At 39.3% G+C, this 25,038-nt stretch overlaps 1 protein-coding gene and 1 long non-coding RNA gene across 3 annotated transcripts in view; both read left to right on the plus strand.

Annotated features, from left to right (window-relative positions):
* The window catches only part of LOC107685627 (uncharacterized), a 77,270-nt gene extending 69,901 nt beyond the window's left edge, over positions 1-7,369 (plus strand). Inside the window, exons 2-3 of the long non-coding RNA XR_001633970.1 lie at positions 6,874-7,029; positions 7,334-7,369. This is a non-coding gene — a long non-coding RNA (uncharacterized LOC107685627). The remainder of the gene's footprint in view (positions 1-6,873; positions 7,030-7,333) is intronic.
* LOC107685626 (immunoglobulin superfamily member 21-like) overlaps positions 1-25,038 on the plus strand; it is a 268,079-nt gene that overhangs the window by 90,090 nt on the left and 152,951 nt on the right. The window lies entirely within an intron of this gene.

Raw genomic sequence — 25,038 nt, forward strand, 5'->3', positions numbered from 1 at the left:
AGCGCAGTCTGCTCTGATTGGCCAGCTGACCCAGTGCATTGTGATTGGCCGAACACCACAAGCACGCGTCGGAAATTTAATTTCCCTTACCATAATCGCGAGCTTCAGCTTTCAAAGTAAATATCACACACAAGCACAATACACACAATACACAAGCCGCGGTTAAGACAGCTGACGTGCTATGATTTCTGACAGGCTGTTCACTCTCCTGTGATGTGACCCTGTTCCCCTCACACACACACACACGACGCGTTACTCTGCGCTGCGCAACGCACTGAAACACACACTGTCTCACTGACATGGCTGCATCAACACTACTACTGTTCCTGAATCCACGCCTTCTTTCTTTGCGTGCACATTTGGGCGGCATTATGCTAATATTTCCACATAGTGACGCAGACATGTGGGGGCGTGTTAGAACGAGACGTTTTAGGTAGGCGTGGTTGACTCTTAACTTTTATAAAGAATATCTCTTTGGATTTGAGACTTTATTCTTTGCAACTTTACAGATCTTCTTTATGCACCAAGAGCTTGTAACACTCCAAAGAGAAAGGAAAACTTGAAATCGCATCATATGACCCCTTTAAGCAAATAACAAAAAATTTTAGGAAGCCTAACCAAGCTTTTGTCCACCATACGGCACTAGTGAGCATTTAATCCAGTGCGATGTGCTTTAGTTCTTCCGTTAAGTGCTTCTTAAGTGAGAAAATGGTGATTGGATAAAGTTTGCTGTGTCCTGGCAGAGATATTGATCACATTTTGATCCGAGGCTGGAAGTGAAACTCGAGATATGCTTAAAAGCAAGAATTAATTAAATTTCAAATATGTGCTCTCTCTTTGCTTTCTAGGCTTTCCCTAAGTGCAAAAAAAAAAATGTGCTCATCTATAAGTGGCATATTAATTTCTAACTAACAACCAAGATTTGTATTCTTTCCCTAATCATTAGGAAAATAATAATGTTTTCCTACATTGTGATATTGAGTCCATTTCCTTTATAAAAAGTACTATGATGGTGCCATGGTACAGAAATGGTATCAGATGGTATTACCACGGTACTTTGAAATACAAAATGAATCATTCATGATGTTTGCTGTACATGATCATGGTATCTTATTTAAAAACCTTTTTTTTTTTTTTGTTTGGTTGGAGTGCCTAAGTTTGATTTGGGTACCAGCAAAAGCATATACAGTATTACTAAAAGAATAGTTCATCTAAAATTTAAAAAAAAAATTGCAGAAAATGTACTCATCCTCAGGCCATCCAAGATGTAGATGAGTTTGTTTCTTCATCAGAATAGATTTGGAGATATTTAGAGTGTCGTGTGGATTACTTGTGGCATTTTTATCAGCTATGTGGATTCCCATTCTGACGGCACCCATTCACTGCAGACGATCCATTGATGAGCAAGTGATGTAATGCTAAATTTCTCCAAATCTGTTCTGATGAAGAAGCAAACTCATCTGTATCTTACATGGCCTCAGGGTGAGTTAATTTTCACTTTTTTGAGTGAACTATTCCTTTCATTGTGTTGCGTTTCCTATATTTTCTTTATCAGACCTGCAGCCTTTCGGCTTGTCTTGTTTGATTCAGTACACACACATCTTGAAGTGTCAGCTTCAGAGTTACTGTACCTCTTGCTCAAGACTTCAACATTAATTTAACATGTTAATCTATTTAAATTCACTATATCTGGAGTAATTAATTCTATTAACACAACCTGTACTCATGCAGATAATTTCTCCCCAGGTGTCCATGGGTTACTTTAATTATAATCATAATTGCACTGATAATTACACTGATTGGCTTTGTGAAACTATCAGTGAACGTTGTGAAGCGAAATACGATATGATTAATTTACAGTCAGAGATGGGTCGCGCTATTTAAAGGCAGTCGCACATGGGTGAGTTCAGTGCCTGTCAGAACGCTGATGATTCTGTCCTAGCTCAAGTCCACTTGAGTCATTTATTTGCTGTGAGAGTGATCTATGCATTTGCGCTGAAATACAACCTGGTGAATTACATCCAGAGATGTACGCCATGCTCCAGGGAGATCGTAATCATTTGTGCAATACTGCCGCTATATCATGAAAACATAATATGTAAACAGAACTCACACATACATTCTTCAAGTCAATATATTGTTACGATTTTACCGTCAACCAGAAGTGACAGATTTAGATCAGAGATGAGGTAACCGCCATAATTCAGTTGATATGCGAACGTAGACTATAATAAATATTCCACCTGCATTTGTGCATAAAATTCACTCTGTTCCAAAACCTCAAGGCTGAATTCTGACTGAAGAACTTTTCATTTCTTGGCAAAACTATTGTGAGTAAAGCCGGGATAAATGTAGAGCAGGGATAATTGTATCACACAGTAAATGTAATAAATGTATCAGTAATAACTTAATGCACAATGCACTCACTATGGCTATATCCACTATGTGCATGCACAATTCAATCTTCTACCTTTTTTTGGAAATAATGGAGAGTATTAGCAATGATCACATGGAAACAGTTTTAAGAGAGTAAAAGTGTCTTACGCAATGTTTGATTTTGCAGTTTACACTAAATCAAATCACCAATGTCCTTAGTTAAAGATTGTTTGTGTTTGTATGAATAAAACAACACCTGTTTTAGACCATCAAAAATGTGAATTCAGTGTATGTTCTGCTGATATTGTCATATTTAGAATGCACAAAGAACAACTCAATGTCCATTTTGTATAGGGCTAATTGTTGAAAATAAAGTGTGGATGAGGGTTAGATTTGAAAGTACTGTTGTAGATCAATTCATTTTAAAAGTCTCCTTGGGGTTTCAAATTTATTTGTCCATATTTCTGTTTTATTAGGGATGCACAATATATTGCTATATATTAATAATATTACAGTAATAATAATTTATTTATTTAATTAATTCAACTGCTATGAGGTTTTGTTTAAGTGAGTGAGTGAAGTGAAGTGACACATGGCCAAGTATGGTGACACATACTCAGAATTAGTGCTCTGCATTTATCCCATCCAAAGTGCACACACACAGCAGTGAACACACACCCACACCGTGAACACACACCCGGAGCAGTGGGCAGCCATTTTTGCTGCGGCGCCCGGGGAGCAGTTGGGGGTTCGGTGCCTTGCTCAAGGGCACCTCAGTCGTGGTATTGAAGGTGGGAGAGAGAGCTGTACATTCACTCCCCCCACCTACAATCCCTGCCGGTACGAGACTAGAACCCGCAACCTTTGGGTTACGAGTCCAACTCTCTAACCATTAGGCCACGACTTCCCCTCCTTTTATCTTAGTTGCACATTTATCAGTTATTGGCCATAACATGTACTTATCGCCTTATCCATACCTGCCGGAATTTTTATATTGGTGCAATTTTTATGTCAGGTTAAATATAATTGACATGGGTAATAACTCCTAAGATGTGTGAGACAATTTCTGAATAAGTTAGCAAAAACCTAAATTATATCTTCTATACTGTATATCTCATTTTAGAGCCTTTTTTTTTTTTTTGATGAAAACCATGAAGAACTGCCAGCTTTGCTTGGCATTTCAAATAATTTTCTCATATGCACGCAGGGGATTAAAATAATGAAGACACATTGCCCTGTGTGTCGTCTTTGATCTCATAAACCTGACAGATGCAATTCATCTACCACTTAGAGCCGTGAAGTAATTCTACCTCCATCCGACTAATATACTTTAGTCCAATTAACACTCCTGCCTTTGCTTCCCTGCCGTCGAATAGGAACCTGTAGTTGTCCGAAGTGTCTGAATGCTGAATGGACTAAATAAATTCCAGTGCTGCCTCTCCTTCCATTCCTGCTTGAACAGGAAGAAGGTTGCGAAGCTGACGGACCTAAAAAGGTGACCAGGAACAGAGAGGTGTGTGAAGCAGGAATATGGCATAATGGAGGTCACCAACAAAGGACTGCAGAAATAGAAGCAAAACAATTTTCTGAGAAGAAGAATAAGAAGAAGAAAACAGGATATAAAAAGCATGGTTGAGAGAGAGAGGGAGGGAGGTTTGCAGAGGGAATAACTCTTACCATTTCACTGTGGCTGCTATCAGAGGGAACAACAAATAGAACTGTCAGCCGCTAAGATTTTCTTCTTTATCTTAATGAAATACACTGAGGGTAATATGATGGTGGCGATAGAGATCTCCCAAGGCTATAGTCAGATTGGGCTTCACTCAGCTGAGAACGGTGCACTTTGATCCCCACTGTTCCATCCTCTGTCCCGTTCCTGCAGATGCGGACTGATGCATCTTCTCCATCCTGTGAAAGGTATAATAGCAGTGAGGAAATTACACTGAGCTTAGCTGCTCTCACACCTGCTCTATGACAGGCCGAAACGCGAGGATGAATCGGACGTGTGACAGCGTAGCCACAGCTGAGACGGCGAGGATAATAAAGGCTGATTAATACAGGGCCGTCATCGCGGTGATACAGTGAAATTTGTGGGGAGTTGATTGCCCCAGCATCGCGGCTAATCGCGCCGGACGCCCTTGACTCATCACAAGCAAATGTGTTTGCGCTGGAGTGTGTGTAAAAAGGAAAAGGAGGAGGTGGGAGAGTGAAAGTCAAAGGAGTGCAGTAATCACCTCACAACTCCAGTAACCATTAGCTCAAGTTAATGGCGAGATTTATACCGATGTTTACCCTTTTCGAGTGCACGCGTCTCCGTCTGTGGGCCTCTGCTGGTAATGACTTCTGGAGTGAGCGGAGTCAAATTTGTGCTCCGAACCGACATTACACGTGGAGATGGAGGTCGGAGGAAATTGTCATTCCGCTCTTGATGCAGCCCATCCCCACGAGACATGATGTAATTAATTGCCGGAAAAATGTTGTGTCTAAAATTGTCTCCTTGAAAGAGACGGTTGCGTCATCATGGCTCCAGCAGTAATGGATAAACGGCAGAGTGCTTACCTCTCACCAAAAGAATATACAGTCAAAATGGCAATGAATGCATTCTGTGGAAAAACTGCTGGTGAAAAGTATTGTTCGGCTTGCTCACTTTGTCACGGCATGTCTAAGACAAATGTGCAATGCTGCTGGTAATCGAATTGTCCTATGCTGGAGACCTACGTTTGTTTATTCTCAGCATAACTGCCAAGTTATTTCAGTCAAACTGAAATGCACTAACTAGACTGATGTGATGGAAACATTTTTAATGTAAGCATATTTAAAAAATGCCTCATGCTTTGTTTTTTTATGTTTTCCACATTCTTTAAAAATGTGAGGTGCAAAGTCACACATCAAATTATAAGACAAGAAATGAGATGACAGATAACTTTACAACAGGGCATCCAGGTGTTTAGGTTAGCAAAATGTAGAAGTGTGTGTGTGTGTGTGTGTGTGTGTATGTGTGTGTGTGTGTGTACATTCGATCTCAGAAACGCCATGCCTTGTGAGTTGTCCGTGTGCCACTGTGAGTATGTATCAACAGTGGTGCACGGATGGCCAAACGACGAACCATTGTCCAGCCATGTGTCATCTGCAGTTCATTGATGCCAGAGGGGAGCGGAGACTATCACATTGTTCACAGCGACCGCAGGGCCACAGTGTGACAAATCACCAGCAGCTACAACAGTTGTGACCAGGGCAGTGTGCCACAGCACACAGTTAATAGCAGTCTTCTGCATATGGGCCTGCGCAGTCGACGATCCAGATGGGTCCCCATGCTAACAGTAGTCATCGTCAACAACACATGAAATGGGCCCAAGATCATCAACATTGGACCGTGGATGATTGGAAGGAAGTTGCCTGGTTTGATGAATCAAGATTCCTGCACGCAGATATGCCGATTACCAACAGAGGCTATGGCACCTGGATGCACTGCTAGGAGGACACAGGCCAGCGGTGGCGGTGTTATGCTGTGGGCGATGTTTTCTTGGGACACTTGAGGCCCCATTATCCCAGTAGCACAAACCCTGACAGCTGTCAGGTATCTGAACATCGTTGCGGACCAAGTGCATCCATACAATGCAACTGTGTTCCCTGCCATTGATGGCCATTACCAACAGTGTTGGGCAGTAATTTACTAGTAACTAGTTAATATTACTTTTTGCAGTAACTAGTAGTGTAACTAATTACTAATAAGATTTCAGTAATAATATTACAGTTACCATCCATAAAACAGCTAGTTACTTAGTTACTTTTGATGCCTCAACCCCAACTGATTTGAAATCCAACAATCCAATAATTCATAGATTTATTTTCATAATTTTCACAACTCGCACAGGCACATGAAGTCACCAGTGCATCGGGAAAGCTTGGAATATGGAAAAGCTTACATTCAGGTGATGGAAATATTGCCATTACACTGATTTTGTCATGAGAAAAACTGATCTGAACACAGATGTGTAAGTTGTGGCATTACTTTACTCTGGCATTACATGGGTTGCCCACCCACATCCCTCTGATCCCAATATAAATTATATTACTATAATTAAAATTCTTATGAACTTATGTGATTTCCTTTGATAAAATTCCTCATGAAATATAATAATTATGGGTAACAGAGAAATTATAGCTACAATTATCATCAAGCTACACATGACAATTAATACAACACTTTTACTTAAAAGTCACTATCATTCACCATTGAGTGTTTGTAAAAACTTCTGACTGAGATCCCGTGCAGATTTTGGTCAAATGATGAGGCAGAAATATACTGTTAGTAACATTTTAGAAGAATTTTATGTAAGATACACAATTACAACAACTGTGGGGCGTGAAGGAAAAGTAACTAGTAGTGTAACTAATTACTGTTGCCAGAATAAGTAATAAGTAAGAATATTACTTTTGAAAGGAGTAACTAGTAACAAGTAATAAATTACATTTATTAATTTACATTACCAACAGGATAAAGCACCATGCCACACTGCCAGAGTCATCAAGGGGTGCCGTGAGGAAGGTGGTCTTGACCTCCATATTCACCTGGCATTAACCCAATCGAAAAGTGGGTTCATGCTACCTCACCACCACCCCGCAATGTACGGGAACTGGGATGGCTCATCGGTGTGTATATATATACTATTATTATAATGTCTTTAATAATCTATTCATCAATAATTCTATTCTGTTACTTAAGTTTCATATATAAAATAATGACAATGATAAAATTACATGACAGCTAATATTACAACAGGGCATCCATTTTGAGCATTTCTGAAATGTTACAACCTAGTTTCTTGTTTTGGATATCAAAATAAACACGCAAAAGGTCAGTAAGGCGGACACCAGGCAGGGCTGTGCCATTCCTAGACCAGAATAAAGCTCTAGCTTCAGTGCCAAGCTGTAATCCTCTTTAATTTGTTTTCAGATGAGGCTTTGGAAACAGCAGCCCGCTCTCCGCGCACTCAGAAAAATGTGGGCAGGGACAGCTGTCTTCTCTTCCGGCGCTGTTTAATACAGGTTTTCTCACTGCTTTGCCACCTCAGGCCTGCACTCTGATGAATAATTCTTGCTGGGGTGGAAACAGTATTCTTTACCAGTCATTTTGAGAGGGCTACTGTGCAATCACACATCGTTCAGTGGTCCGCTCAGGCTTGTTATTTGCAATCAGAAGAAAGGGGGCTGTAGCCACCCGGATTATTATTATGCGTATGAACTGCCTGTCATGTAAAAAAAAATAAAATAAAATAATAATAATAATAATAAATGAAATTAAATAATTAAATAACATAAAAAAATGCAGCAATTGAGTTTGAGGCTCACTTGTCTGTCCTTCATTTGATAGTTAAGGTTGAGCTATAAAAAGACAGAAAGATTAAAAAGCCCCCTTCGGTTTTGCGTCTGACACTGTTGTGCTAGATGCAGGGGATTTGTATCCATGAATGCTGGCTCTCCATACAATGTTATTTTAATATTGCTTTTGTTCCCCAAATGTTCGAGCGAAGGCATAATTCTATTGAAATGATGAAGCATGTCTTGAGAGACAGAGGGGTTTAAAATGCACTGAAACAAAGCATGCAGGCAGGGCGGCTTGCAGTCTTTTAATCCGTGGTACTGCACTGATAAATCGCCACGCGTGTTTCATTTTTATCCTTCTCACCAGTTGTCTGGCCCCTGAGTAATGAGCAGCCCTGGGTCTTCTCTCAGACCCTTAGATATAATGTCCAAACAGGCGATTAGTGAGTCGCCTGGGCTGTGAATTGAGTGGAAAAAGTGCTGCTCGAGGTGCCAGGTGAATGTTTAGGGGGCCGCTCTCCTGCAGATCCCAGGCACAGCTACACAGCAATGGGGGAAAGTGGTATATGACGAGCGGGGGCAAGGACATGAAGGCTCAGTCCATGGGCCAGAATGCTTCAGCACACAAGAACGCTGTGCCCTTTGCTAAGTAGGGAGTGACACTGAGAATTCTTGTGAATTCCTGTGCATTTTATACAGACTTCCAAGCTCTCAAACAATGGGAAACAGATTAGCTGTTGTTAGGCAGCTGAACGTAGCCTGACCCAGGTCAGTGGCTGGCACACACACATCTTTTCAACATTGATGAAACTTGTTAAAAGTTAAAACAGGTCAGTGATGCCGATTATTTAATTCTGATGTTGTTTAAGCTGTTGTTTCTCTGAGAAAAGCTTCTCTGAAGAGATGGAGAAAATTTGTCATGCATAACTAAAGTACTTACTGTCTTTCCAGTTTAGTTACTATTTGTCTGATTTAACTGAAAAACACTGAGATGCTAAAAGTGCCGTAGACTGGAATACACAAGTTTGAGTTTAATGGGTTTGATGAATAAAGTGTCTTATCCTCACCAAGGCGGCATTTATTTAATAAAAACAAATTTTTTAAATTTATTCTTATAGTATTTTCTGCAGCCATTGCTCTAGGCTTTAGTAGCACATGATCCTTCAGAAATCATTCTGATATGCTGATCTGTTGCTCAAAACAATTCTTAGTATTATAAATGTTGAAAACAGTTGTTTTGCTTAAAGGTGCAGTAGGAGATCTTGGAAAATGCTAACTTTAGCCTGATAGCACTGAAAGCGAACGTCCTACCCTCCCTGCAATCGCCGTCCAAAGCCACGCCCCCTGAACGCATTTACGCTCACAGACCAGAATACCAGAGACAACATTACTACAATAGACATCAGCGGTTCCCAATTCCAGCCCATGTTCCGAAGTAAAGTAAACTTCAACGGATTTCCCCCGCTCAGGGAGTAGGGAGCAATGAACACTGTGTAGGGATCATATCGATCGGAACACAGTTCATGCACGTAGCTCACTTCTAACGAGCTGGCGCACGAGGACTGGATTAACCACTGGGCTACATCATGTGTCATTCACTGGTGAGAAAACTTTAAAAGTACTACAATACCAGGAAGGAAGATCGGGTTGTTGATGTTTGTCTGCCATTCTCGCTCTGTCTGCACAGCGTGCGTGAACGCGCTGATGACGTATGCTGACGTAACCCGGTGCGCAGAGGTATGCTAATACATACGTTGACAGGCAGGTAGGAAAGCATATTAAAACGCTCGGACCGAGCATTTTGATTGGACGAACATTTCTTGATCCTATGCCTTCCACAGAATATATAAATACAGACAAATACATTTAGACCACTTAACTTAATGATTGCTATCGGGATGTGAAGAGACTTTCAACCAGCATAACAAAAAATGTTTCTGAAGACAATCACCTATTGCACCTTTAACCCTTTAACGCGAACGATCACACCGGTGTGATCGGTCTTGGCTGGTCCCTTAAACGTACGATCACACCGGTGTGATTAGAACTTTCAGTGCGTCATATTATCACAAATATTCAATGTTTTCAACCATATAATGCTTATTTTAGGTTTCAGACATTTAAATACACATAAGTACTAGCAAAACCATAAATTTACAGTTTGTAAAATACACGCTGATGTCTATGGAAACGGCAATAATGATCCTTACAAATATAATCTGACGACATGTTTTATTGATATCATATACAGATTGTGTAGGTAACTATAAAGTTTACTCTGCTCTTCTTCTCCCAGTTTGAGACCTACTTTAACGTGTTTCGGGAGGAGAGGATGAATTTGCGTGTTGTAAATCCCACAGCTGGGATTCAGTGCGAACTAACATGGCGGCGCCCATCACCCGGTATAGATAATCAAACACGGTCGATATAAAAGTGTTTAAACTACCAAATAGATTTACTTGTACATATTTCAGAATCGGAATATCAGATATTTCATAATATAGTGAGCATGTTTGTGAATATTTTGAATAAAACAGGAAAAATTAAATAAAAGCGATCCATGTGTCATACAGATCTATTGTGGCTGCGTTGTGTCACATGACAAGCATGACGCATCGCCATGGAAACAATAAGGTGATACATTCTAAAATAATGGTCGCCTAAAAAAAACTCACGCTGGAGGCTCAGCTAGAATATTTTAAACTCACATGCGAAACGGTTAATAGTTGTTTTGCAGTTGCTTGTGGCCTAATGGTTAGAGAGTTGGACTTGTAACCCAATGGTCACAGGTTCGAGTCTCGGTACCGGCAGGGATTGTAGGTGGGGGGAGTGAATGACCTCTTTTCCACCTTCAATACCACAACTGAGGTGAGACCCTTGAGCATTGCTCCGGGAGTGTGTTCACAGTGTGTGTGTGTGTGTGTGTGTGTGTGTGTGTGTGTGTGTGTTCACTACTCACTGCTGAGTGTGTGCACTTGGATGGGTTGGAATTGGAATGCAGGGTACAAACTTTGAGTATGACACCATACTTGGCTTCACGTCACTTTGACTTTCATTACAAATGTGCAACTGTGGGGACATGACTAGGTGTATTGGTGCCAATGTTTCATCTTCAGACATTATTCGCATTTGCCAGTTTTTTGCCCACAGTTTTTCTGTTCCAATATGTATGACAAATGTAGTTTTTTATCACGTCAAATTGTCTTGAGAAAAAACCTTTAAACGTAGCCATGGTTAAAACTAGACCACAGAAGGGACTTATCCTTCAGCCTGTCCATATTCCCTGTCATTTAACAGATCGATGGAAGCAGCACAGTCAGTAATCTTTTCCTGTGTGTGTGGGTGTAGACAGCAGATTATATGCTCTAGTGTTTGGTTACGTCAGTGTCCTGCCTCCCTGTATAAGTCACTGAACAAGCCAGCAACAGCAGTGGAAGAGCACTGTTGTTTTCTGTTTTTCAGATGTATTGTGCTGTTCTGATTTTAACATAATGAGTGAACAGTACCTTAACAGACTGTTTCCTGTTAGGAAGAAGCTTTTTTATTGTATTTTTGAGCTTCGCCATTTGGTAGAGACCAAGCAAAGACAGAAAATTATGAGGACTGTTGTGGGGAATTGGATCAAGACACAGCACAAGTTGCATTTGAACCTATTTTTCCTTTAAGAGCACCAAAACTCAACATGTCTGTTAAATGTGCAGCAGCAGTAGACCACAGCTTTTATATTAGGAAACTTGTTAGCTACTGTACTGACAGTCTGCTGAATAGGATTGAGTCACCACATTAATTTGAACATGCATTTCCCACATGAGCACTATGGCTCTTTGTGTGTAGAATTTGTGCTTACTGCTAGGCTATGGCTCCAATATGAATAATGTATATGTGACTGAAGTGAATCAGTACAGATCTCTAGTTTGATTCAAACCTGCGTAACCCATGGGTATGGGTATAAAATATGGGTTATGCAGGTTTGAATCAAACTAGAGATCTGTACTGATTCACTTCAGTCACATATACATTATTCATATTGGAGCAATGGCTCACAATATCTGTGGCGTTTGATTAAACCCAACCCAGGCTCATTGGAAAAACATGCCTGTGGTGACATTTCTGCAAAATTATATTATGTTGCTTCTTGCACGTTAAAACTAAAAAAACGCAGTTTTATCCAAAGCAGGTGAACATGTATCTTATACATATTGCAGTGGCGCTAAAAGGCTGATGCTTTATTGAGTTTGAAAATAACGTACCACCTACACTAAACCCTACTCTTAACCTAATCAATAATGTTAACAAAAGCAAATGTGAGAAATTTTATCCTGCTTTAGCATTTTTGCTTGCTTCTACAAATCTTTAAGAACCTATATTGTGACTCGTGTTTCACAGGACTTGGCACCCAAACACTGCATCGCAAGTGCAAGGCTGTTTCAGGTGAGCTACTGAGCAGGTTTACTATGTCAGAAAAGCCATACATACATATGAGCTGATTATGTGATGCAAATGTCAAAATATTAGTTATTAGTAATGTTAATATTAGTAATATTAGTTATTAGAGATCATGTACTATGGTAAAAGTGTTTTATGGTTATAACATAACATTGTGCAAGGAATAAGGAATTGCCCCCCCAAAAAAAGAAATATTAACTAATATAAATATGAATTGATTATCTGCCCTTTATTTATAATGTGTGAAAAGAAATAACTGTTGTTGGTGTTTTACTACCACTAATGTTCATTTCAGCTGGAAACTACAGTGAATGTAGGTATGTTTTTTAAGGTAGAGGCATGTTTTAAATGTAGGTTGGCTAAGCTTTGGCTGTGATATAAAAAAAAAAAGCTTGTTAAAGCTACTGTACACATCGACTTTTTGAAACACTTCTCTCTTGAATGGGATCAGAGCATGGTTCCAGTAGTGTTTGCGGAAGCTAGGCTACTAAAAGAGTTTGTGTCTTCCCTCAGTAGGAAATATTACAGACACAGAATTGATATTGAGCTCTGTCAAGCAATCATTACACTATTTGATTTATTTTTATCATTAACTGACAGTTACTGATCGTGTGAGGGGGGTTTACATGCCTGGAGTGCAACTTCACTCATCTGTCTTTCTGTCTTTCTACTGTTATGAGGGGGACATTTCATTTTGAGGGTTGCTTGACAGAGACAAGAGTTTGTGGATAGAGAGATGACAATGCAAATGACCACTCACTGGAGAGGCTCGCTCCGTAAGGCCAAGAACAAAGAAGCACGTGTTTGACTTTAATAGATGGTCTCTACTATTTATGCTCTCGCATTCACTGGGAACTCTCTCCAGATTGACAATGAAGCAGCCACTTCTCCATTCTATCCTTGCCTCCTTCCGTATTGGACCGGTCACTGTTGCTCATTTTACCTGCAGCAATGCAGGGGTCTCCTGATTGAACATACAAACCATGATTGATCTCAGAGGTTAGTCAAACAACTGCCTCGTTCTACTACAAGGACCTTCCATTCTGGCCTGTAGTCTGGATTTAGCTGGCAGCAAAGGTTGTGTTTACCTTATTAAAACAGATTGAAATATCTATTTGCTAGCCACTGTGCTATTTAATCTTTATCAGGGTTTCTTTCGAGAGCTGTTGGATGTCCTTCTTGGTTTGACAAAAAAAAATGAATAAGGAAAAAAATTGTGTAATATAGTTTTGAGTCACTACTATTCCAGTACATTTGAGAGTGCGTAGTTCCCCAGCGGTTTCCCAGTAACCAGCTACCTTTTCCAACAAGTGGCGATTTAGCATTACTAAACTCTACATTGGTCTTCAGTGACACCTTTTTTTGCGCATTACAACAGAGCAAGCAAATAATCATCAGACATTTTCTTCTAAACTTGGACTATCAGATTTATTCTAGTGAATCAGTTTGCATGACTAAAGAATGGGGACAAGTTTCTGTCCTTTTGACCAAAGTACACTACAGAACTATGTAAATGTGTATGTGTGTGCAAATGTGTGCGTTTCTCTTATTGCTATGCACTGGCATCCGAAAACAAGGCTCAATTTTCATGAATACAGGCATGAATGTGTGCTAATGAATACAGATGATCCATCAAAGTTGATGTTGAGGAGCCTGTATCATCACAATCCACAGGGAAACGGGAGTGGATTTTGCTTCATTTCCATCGATTATGTGATCATAATTGCATAACCTAAAGCGATTTGCACTGTGTAGGCTGCATGCATGATGCACATGCAAATGTCATCTCCTCTCACAGATGGGTTCTCTAAAAATGTCTTTATGTCTGTTTTTGATGGAATGCAGAAATGTCATAAACGCATTTTACAATTGCCTACTTGCCATGGTAAGGGAACATTTCTGGAGCTATTGACCTGAGCCTGGAGATTTTTATTTAATGGAAGTGCAATTATTGTAAGAATTAGCAGATCTGTAGTTGGTTTGACTTTTATATGTCATAAAAAATATCTGGAAATCAAGTACACTACTGTATATCTCCATCCATCCATCCATCGTGTACTTGTTGTCCAGATATTTTATATGATTAATTGCATTAAACTTCTAGATGGCTGAGTTTAATAAATTAATTTGAAGCATTTATTAGCATTAATTAACTGACATTTTTGCATTTTTACCTTTTTATTTGATTTGCACTTATTCAGTTTACTTCTAACTGAAAACTGAAACTTTCTAGTACATTTTGATTGTCTTTAAGGCATATATTTCTGTTTTGACAGGCAGTATGTGTGTTGCCTGAACCGAAAATTGTAGGTCATGCAGAAATCCATCCGCAAGATAAATCCTTTGCAAATATAGCCTAATACAGCTGCTTAATTCCCTAAAGTCCTGGTTTTAACTAAGCTGTAGGACTCATGACCACTGATGAGAGCTCAAGGCCACATTCAAGTTAGGTTATCTTGTTAACTTCTGTTGCCAGTGATTGTTGTGCCTACAGGCTTTCAATTTCAAATAATTTTCTCCATCCTTTAATGAAATTGTATGCTGAATTCTGAACAAATCAAATGAGAAACTGTCCTTGTGTCAAGTGGTTTGTGAACAGTTCATGTGCCATAATAAATGCGAGGGCATTACTGTTTGCATGTCAGTTGAGCGCTATAACTTTAAATTAACAGCGTACAAACATGCTGACTCCCCACTTTTAGGACCTTGGCAGAGCTCAGCATATTTAGGTCCAACTTGCATTTTGCAAAGAATAAAAAAAGACAATCTGGAACGCAGAAGCAGAACTGTTGTCTCGGTCTTACTGCATGTTTGCAATAAGCTGTTTTTCTGACTGGGAATACAGACTCCGAATGCTGCCCGTCTGTGACTTATGCCAAAAACAGAAAGACTAATTGATTTAGGGGTTAAATAAGGGAGATGGAGAGGACAAGGGAAATAAAAAAGACCACATATGACAGACCACATTGAGTCTAGAAGACCAAGATTGTTTAACTTTAAATATTTGTCATTAGAGCTGGTTTTCACATTAGTCTGAAAGCCACTCTTTATTATCATATTATACTTCCCTTATTTTTTCTTCTGTTTGCACTTGGTCTGTGTCATTGCTCTGCTAATATTGATGGCTCCATATGATTTATCGTTTGTATTTGAATTTTTCATCATTTCTAAGTCACCTTGTAAAGTGTCTGCTTAATGAATAAATGAGAATGTCTGGAAAACATTATATACAGTATTCTTATTCGTGTCAAAATTAAGTTCATGGTCATTTTCACTTTGAAAATCGTGGTTTGTTTGAGAATGTGCAGACATTTACAGTAACATAATATTTAATGGTTGTATTATATAGAGGAGATAGTAGTACGGCAAGATTTTAACTGAAAAGTCGTACTTATGACAAGAGAATCTTTCAGAAAAGGTCAGGCAAATTGTCACGTTTTTAGTAGCGCAGGTTTTTGCGTGTGTTATTGTGTTGTGATTTTTTTATGCATCTAATTAATTCATTCTTAAAAAATAAAAAATCTGTTGGCCAAAACAACGGTTTAATAATTTTGTGCACTATTGGAGTCTGTTGTCATGAAAACGTTCAATTGTCCTGGTCTGTCTTGTGTGATAAACTACAAATAATACATTTGCATTTGCACAACAACAAACACAACTTAAGTCCCATCTAACATGGTTGACCTTCCATAATATGGAGTTTTTTGGGGTTGTGAATGCTCTGTCAGTAATTCATGACCGATTTTTAATACTTTCATCTATTTTGAGATGGTTGAGGGGTGAGGGAGAATAAGGTGAGCTTATTTTACGCTAGATATTGCATGTGGCAAAGTTTTATGAATGCCTATTGGTTGCATAACGCTTGTTCATAAACGCTTTTTGTTTAGTTTGTTGGCAAAAATTGCTCTGACAATTCATGCAAAGCCTCATGGGACAATGTTGTGCATTAGACTCATCAGATCAGCTTTTTTTCTGAGTTCTTTAAGGCACCAGAACATACATTCCATTTGAAAGCTTGAGGTCTGTAAGATTATTTATTTATTTATTTATTTTAATGTTTTCGAAAGAAGTCACTTATGCTCACCAAGGCTGCATTTATTTTGTCAGAAATACGGTAAATACTATTGGATTTTTTTTCTGTTTTAATATATTAGAAAATGTATTTTAGTGATGGTAAAGCTGAATTTTCAGCAGCCATTACTCCAGTCTTCAGTGTCAATGATCTTTCAAAAATCATTCTAATAATATTTCATACCAATTTTGAAAACAGTTGTGCTGCTTAATATTTTTGTGAAAACCGTGATACGTTTAATTTCAGTAATTTTTGAATAGAAAGTTCAAAAGAACAATTTTTATTGAAATAGAAATAGAAATATTTTGTAACCTTATAAATGTTTTACTGTCACTTTGCTGGCATTTTAATGTGTTCTTGCTGAAGAAAACTTTTGAACGGTTTAGTATTGTATTGTAGTGTGTGTGTGTGTGTGTGTGTGTGTGTTTTAGAACTAGAGAATAAAAGTTCTTTGTGGAACTTTCTATCACTATCAAGCTCTAAAGCTTTAAGAGTATTTCTAATGACTTTAAAGCTTCATGGTAGAATATGAGGTCTGCAAATCATTTGTAATGTATCCGCATAAACCTCATCCCAACCAGCTGCGGCAGGTTCTTTGATACCAGGGCATCTGGTCACACTTGGACAGGCTCTCACCACAATCCCCCCCCCCCCCCCCCCCATCTGGTAAACTTGGCCGGGCTCTCCCCACAATCCCTACCGCCCCGGCACTCCAATCGCCAGAGTAGGAGAGATAATGTCGACAGCCCACAGCAATTAAAACCCTTGAGTCTAGAAGCAGCTGATAGGAGCTCCTGATTGCTGTCTATTCTGTTGTGCATGAGGAGGAGGTAGATTAGAGATGTGTCATGCATCCCTAAGCCTAACACTCTCTGGGCTTGAGTGTGTCATTAAACAGTAAATCATTCTGATTGAACATGCATCATCTTATAGCAACTTCATGACAAACCCAGTCCCAGCTCCAAGAGGCAGCTCATCTTTTTAAATGGCATAAATCAGCTGCCATCCACGTTCAGCATTCACAAATCCGCTTGTAATGCTAGCAGTTTCCACTCTCTTCATCCTAAACCCTTGAATATTTAAGCCTATTCAACACATGAGGCATGGGCTCCTGGCTTCATCAGCCATTAAGGTGCTATTAATGATTGGTTTACCGCTTTGCCTGAGATTGTCTTAAAAGGAATGTTTCGGGTTCAAAACGAGCTCTATTGACAGTTTCGTGGCATAATGTTGATTATTACACAAAATAATTTTGACATCTATCCTTTTTTTTTTCTTTAAAGGAATGTTTCGGGTTCAAAACGAGCTCTATTGACAGTTTCGTGGCATAATGTTGATTATTACACAAAATAATTTTGACATCTATCCTTTTTTTTTTCTTTTCTTTTTCCTTGAGGTGAGATTATTATTATTATTATTATTATTATTATTATTATATATGAATATGTAAATGTGAGTTTTCCCAATGTTATTTATTGTTATATTGTATCTTCCATTTTTGTTATATATTTTATTTTATTGTTAATTAATTAATACATTTTTTGATTGACTCAAATTATGTTCTATGATAATCAACATTATGCCACAATAGAGCTTAACTTTAAAAAAGTGGAATTGTCTTGGACACAATATCAAATTTAGAAGAGTCGGCATCACAATATTTATATAAAAAACATGATTTTTATCAAATGTTTGTTAATTATGGCAAAGAAACAGCAATTCTCTGTGCCTGAATGATGCTTGGCATGATTGCATTGATTGCACATTTTTGTTCTGGGTCTCTAATTGGCTGTTAAACAGAACTGCTTCAGAAATCTGAAGTGCAGTAATAAATGTAGATTGTGTGGGTATCTAAAATCTGATGTGTTTAAAAAAAAAATAAAGCTTTTACTTATAGTGTTGCATAAGGAACATGTCACTACAAACAACCTATATTAATGCACCACATGCAATCAGCGTGACAAGGAAATAAAAGCTGAAATACTTTAACAAACATGGTTAACCTTCTAGGAACTAATTAATGTCAATCACTGATATGATGAATTGGTTTTTATTAGTACTAACATTATACAAATAACCATTTCCCAGGTGCACGTTCATTTCTAATCTTGAATTTGAATGGTTACATTTATACAGTATAAGTGCTAAAAATCACTGCAATGGTGGTTATCTTCATTACCAATCTTGATTTAAGGGCTTTTTATTTATTAGGCGACTATGATCACTTCATTAAGTTGGAAAGGATTTTGCATAATTGCTGGTCTGTTGAATCATTGTACTGTTACCTAATAAGGCAAAAATACCAATTGCCTCTGCAAACTTACTCTTTAGGTAATTAAGATCTCATTTGCCTGTTGTTTCCTCATACTGCTGAAAGGTGTGTGTTTATGAAGTTGGAGTTTTCTTTTTAAACTCTTTCCTCCAGTTGCCAAAATGGCAACAGAACAAGAGGCAATCAAGAAATATTTACAGTATGAGCTGCTGCTCTTCTGAAGGGTTTTAATTGCCTAGTGAGACAAATTATCTCCTATTCTTGAATTAAGTGTGGAAGCTGAAGAGGAACACTCAGTGTTAAAATGGCCCAATCTACGTTTTAATAGATGTAGCCATTGAACATGCAGATTGTTTTATTTGCTTTTTTAAAAGTGCTTTCAATGAAGGCATGATCCATGATTGTGGAACAGTTGCCCTCAATGTATAAACTTTACTTTTCAGGGGAATTATAAATGTTGTTATTGTTATTATTATTATTATTATTATTATTATTATTATTATTATTATTATTATTATTATTATTATCTTTATTATCTCTGTGATATCAAATAAAATGTATTTGTTTGTTTGTATGTTATGAAATTAGATATGTTAATACATTTATATGAAGTTAAATTTGATAATATATTGTTATATAATTCATGTACTACCAGCCACAAAAATACAATAAAACTTTAATTTTACAATTTAATAGAACTGATATTATAATCAATGTTGGTAGTCTACCATAATTTCCACAAAATATTAAGCAACACAACTTTTTTCAGGGTTGATATTAATAAGAAATGTTACTTGAGCACCAAACCAGCATATTAGAATGATTTCTGAAGGATCATGTGACACAGAAGACTGGAGTAAAGCTGCTGAAAATTCAGCCTCACCATCACAGAAACAAATTACATTTACAAACTGAAAATACTTATTTTAAATTATAATAATATTCTATTTTTACTTTATTTTTGATTAAATAAATGCAGCCTTGTTTCCAAATTATTAAAAAATGTAATGATTCCAAACTTTTGACTGTGTATATATATATATATATATATATATATATATACACAGAGAAAGAGAGTTGGATATTGTTAACATTTAAATTAACATTTAACATGATTAAATTCTCCTTACTTACTGATGACTTTGGTCTTTCTTCCTTATCTTCCTCTGTCTCACAACAGTTTCTTGGCTCAACACAACACTGTTTCCTGAATTAGATTTAAAATGCACGCTCGATGGAGCACCTGCTTCTAAAATACATTGAGGAACAAGGAGCATCTCTAAATCTCCTCTAGAACAACATGTCTAAACTTTAAGGGCCACGTGGCCTTGGTGCTTAATGTGTCTCAAGGCTTTGTTCCAGAGATGCTTTCTCAGCATAAACACACACATTTAATCTATTCCCTTTCCCCCCCTCCCCAGAGGAACAACAGGGCTGCTTTGTTCCACCCTATTTTCTCCTGCGAGGTAACATGAAAGTGCTTAAAAATGTCTGTGACACCACAAATCAGTGGGCTGTTTATCCCACTTATGATAAAGCAGAGAGGAACGCTTGTAGACAACAAAGTTGGCCATTCCTCTCTTCCTGGAGACATTTGCTTCACTATTGATGCCTGGGAAAGCCATTACCATTAATCACACCAAAGAATTACACAGTGCGCAGTCCAGCCCGGTCCATCTCGCAGTTGTGTTTAGATTTCTTGTGCCTTTGGCAGATTACTGTTATTAATGGCAGAAAGGCCGCTTTGCAAACTCTCATTAGATGTTATTTTAATGGTGAGACTGATGGATTAAGATGTGGCAGAGGCCATGCATGCTTCTACAACCAGTTAATATGAGCCAATTACTGTGACATGCTCGCCGGCCTGAATATTTTTTTATTTTTTCAATGATAGTCAACTCAGTTCCGGTTCATTTCAGATGATTTTAGCACTTGTACACTCAGCATTTTGCTACGTAGCCCATGCTATACTTAGCCGCCACTTCAGATCCCAACTGCTTCCTGAGGCAATCCATGAGTAGTGCTGTTTTTTTTTATTCATTTGTTACTTGGTAATTGGTGATGTGTTTTTTATGAGATGTTGCAGCAGCTTCATGTCAGCCCTGCGCTCCATCTCTTCAGACATTTAAGGTGCCGTTTTAACAGTGACATACCAGGCGGCACAGGAACTGCATTAATAAATGTTAGGAGCACAGTGGAGATGTCTCACTGACATTTAGCTGTAATATCCGGCCTGGCAGAGTCTCCGATACATGTGGTGGTTGAAGGTGAGGAGCAGATGGAAAGTATGCAGGCTATAAGCAGGTATGTTTGTCTTCCTCTGGGCAAAGGCTTATGCCACAGGGTAGATCAATACAATGCTGCAACGAGCCAGAGTTTTATGATGGTTTCCTGTAGCCTCAGACTGGATGTTTACTGACCACCTTGTTGCATACAAAACTTCTCGGTTACGTATGTAACCCTCATTCCCTGAAGGAGGGAACGGAGACGTCATGTCGGTGACCGACGAATTGGGATCTTGCTTAGAGAGACCAATCCACTTCGACAGCTGTGGCGACGGGACGTGATGTCTCCTTCCCTCCTTCAGGGAACGAGGATTACATACGTAACTGAGACGACATTCCCTTTCAGTCGGTCACTCTCGATGTCACGTCGGATGACCAACGAATTGGGATCCCTACCAAAGTGCCACAGATACTGCCCCTTCCAGTGTCCTGTGGAAGCCTCCTGCGCCACTTCTTTTTGGCGTAGGCCGGGGCTTACCACAAGAAGACCAGTTACTATTGCTATGGCACTACCCACTCAGTAAGACTGGATAACACTGGGAAAACACAGGAGTATATGGAAGATTAGAGGTGATTGTAACCCTCTTGGAAAATAGCAGGAAGTCTGCCGGGGAAACACGGGCTCTGAGGGTATACCGTGGACTTTCCACATATGGGATCCACTTAAGTCTCTACATATGGAACCCAGCCCTCTACCGGTTCTCACGGATTTATCGAGTGAGGGCCTGGCGCCGGATGCTCTGCCATGTCTGGCTGCCGAAGGGACAGAGGAGCTCGACATGGTCTATGATATGGACTCTCTGGAGCGGTTTTACCAAGCCGACCCGAAGCGGGGACCTCTCAGTGCTTCAACCCATTTTAGGTGAGAACACAGGAGGATACCATCTCCACACGAAGGCTATAGAATCTAGCGATCATGTGGGGGGTCGCCCAGCCCGCAGCTCTACAAATATCTGCCAGCGAGGAGCCACGAGCCAGTGCCCAGGAGGATGTAACACTTCTAGTAGAGTGAGCTCGCAACCTGAATGGGCAGGGCACACACTGTGCCTGATAAGCCAGGGCGATGGCATCCACAATCCAGTGGGCCATCCTCTGCTTAGAGACGGCCTTCCTCTTCTGCCGGCCTCCGTAACAGACAAAGAGCTGGTCTGAGGTCCTAAAGCTTTGTGTCCGGTCTACGTAGCATCTCAAGGCTCGGACGGGAAAGAGCAAAGCTAGGGCTGCGACTGAAAATGCGTGCAGGTCCCCTACCCTCTTGATGGAGGCCAATGCAAGCAGGAGCAAAGTTTTCATTGACAGAAACTTTAGCTCGACTGTCTGCAAAGGCTCAAATGGGCCTTGCTGTAGTGCTCTGAGCACTAGAGACAGATCCCAGGAGGGTATAGAGGATGGCCATGAAGGATTTAGCCTTCTCGCCCCCCTAAGGAAACTGATGATCAGGTCATGCTTCCCTACCAACTTCCCTTCCATGGGGTCGTGGTTAGCAGCAATAGTAGCAACATAGACTTTAAGGATGGAGGGAGACAGCCTTCGTTCCAACCCCTGCTGCAAAAAGGACAGCACGACTCTGATCTGCCAGTGTTAAAGCGGTCTCATATGAAGCAGCCCCAGCGGCATGATTGCAGCTGCCATATACCCCAGGAGCCTCTGAAACTGTTTCAGTGGGACCACCGTCTTGCACTTGAACATATTCAGAAAGTTCCACACCGACTGAGCACAACCTTGCATGAGGTGTGCTCGACCGAATCCAACTCCATACCGAGAAAAGAGATCCTCTGTGCCAAGGAGAGTTTGCTCTTTTACCAGTTGACCCGAAGGCCCAACCGGCTGAGGTGCGAAAGCACCAAGTCCCTGACTGAAAACTCATATATATAAGTTCTTCAGGTCGATTGCTGCAAAGCAATCTCGGGGACGGATGCACCCGAAGATGCGTTTCTGCGTCAACATCTTGAACGGTAACCAGTGAAGGGCCCAGTTCAAGACACGCAGGTCCAAGATCGGTCGTAATCCACCGCCTTTCTTGGGTACAATGAAGTAGGGGCTGTAAAATCCCATCTCCATATCATCTGGAGGGACCGGCTCTATCGCATCCTTCTCCAGTAGGACTGCGATCTCCGCACGCAAAGACAGGAGTATCAGCCGCCTTCACTGATGTGAAGCGGATGCCGCTGAACTTGGGTCGAACCACCCGCTGCTGCCTGCTGGCGAGAGAGGAGGATGAATGTGGTCCGGTGTTGGTCCGTACGCGGCTCTCCATGCCCTCTTGGGACCCAGAGACAGAGAAAACCGCTCTGCAACACAGGAAACCACCACTGCTCAAGCGCCGTACCGCGAAGAGCTTTTAAAGAGCACGCTGAACTCGTTCAGTCTTCTTCTCTCTGCAGAGTAGTCAGGAGCAAAACGATGTGATCGCTCGACTCCGAAGCAATATGCAATATGCATTGCATGTCAATGTGCTTTGGCTCGTTTAGTTTACACTCGAAGTGGATTGGTCTCTCTAAGCGAGATCCCAATTCGCCGGATTCTCCATGATGCTTTGCGTGAATTATGGGTGTAACTTCTGTTAAGCTGTAAACAATCAGTGAAAGGCTCACTCTATGAACGCAAAAATACTTTATTTTTTTAAACTGGGTACAATGAGATTGCATTATTCTGCTCACCCTTCAACCATCGAACATTAAAATTACATTTAAAAGTGTAAAAGCATAAACAAGGTGCTTTCAACAGACCATGAATAACGTTAAAAGTGTGATTCTTTCCACAGCAATAATGGACGGGTGAAATATCACCGAATACATATCTGTATTATAATATGTAACATACGTTGCCTTAATCAAAAATGTTCATGAACTTCAGCATTGTGTGATACTATTTCAAAGTGATTTCTGTCATTTTGACAGACAATAAATTGTATTTAAGCTACCTGTGAAAACAAACAAACCTGGAAAGAGATTTGAGGAGAAAAACGAGAGATTGCATTCCAGTGAATAATGGGATATATATATATAAAATTAAATCGGGAGAACAGACCACAAATGTGCAGTATAAGTTGTCTTTTTCATACTATCACAGCAGAATACAAAGGGAAAAAAGAAAATAATCATGAGGAAAAGAATGCAGAGACTGAAAAGAGCTCTTGCCATAGATAGGAAGGAAAATCGACAGCTCATTCAGTCAAACAGACGGATAAGCTTTATTTGTAGGGCAACCTTATGATTTGAAATTATTCGTTTTAGTCTTTTTGAATGGAAGTTCCCCAAACCAGAAGTGCCACCCATAATTCAAAATGCAGTAGGCTCATCAGGAATAAGGTGGATATACTGTAGGATGTGCAAATATGTAAGCTTTTAAAATTATTTTGCTTCTATCTTCTATGTACACTACCGTTTAAAACGTCTGAGATGAGTAACATTTTTTATTTTTTTTAAGAAGTCTCTTATGCTTATCAAGTCTGCAGTATAAACAGTATAAATTTATGCTGCAGTATAAATTTATTTGCAGTATAAACAGTAATATTGTAAAATATTATTACATTTTAAAATAAAGGTTTTCTGTTTTAATATACCGGACCCACTTTATATTAAGTGGCCTTAACAACTATGTACTTACAACTTAATATACTGTGGTGGCAAAGCTGAATTTTCATCAGCCATTACTCCAGTCTTAGTGTCAATTGATCCTTCAGAAATCATTCTAATATGCTGATTTAATATCAATGTGGGAAACAGTTGTGCATCATTTATTCAAAATAATAATCGTTTGTAACAACTTCCATTGAAAAGTTTGAGGTCATGAGATTTTTGGGTAACACTTTCTATGAAGCCCGTATTTATAATACATTATAAAGGTATTCGTAAGGCATTATAATGAATGCATAATGCATTATAATATACCTTATAATATGTTGTATCATCTCATGAATATTCATAAGAACAGTTTTAATATATTATAATATTTACTTATTTGTGGTTATAGCTTTTAAGACATAACAAATTATGTTTGCATGAATACTTAAATACTGTAATTCTGTGTATATTTATCGGCATTGCGCGCAGTCAGAAGTGCCTTTATGCGCACGCTTCGGATGACAGCACGAGAAGCAAGCGGAGAAAAGGTACTCCTCTCAGAAAACGATAAATAAAGATAATTAAACATCTAAAAGTATTATTTGGAGCATTGGCATCGCTAGACAAGGGCTTAATGAACTCTTTTTTGTGAAAACCTCAAAATCGACATTTTTCACTTTTTTTTGCCTATAGCTC

This window comes from Sinocyclocheilus anshuiensis, unplaced genomic scaffold (assembly GCF_001515605.1).
Source record: "Sinocyclocheilus anshuiensis isolate Anshui unplaced genomic scaffold, SAMN03320099.WGS_v1.1 scaffold257, whole genome shotgun sequence".
In the NCBI taxonomy this organism is placed as follows: Eukaryota; Metazoa; Chordata; class Actinopteri; order Cypriniformes; family Cyprinidae; genus Sinocyclocheilus; species Sinocyclocheilus anshuiensis.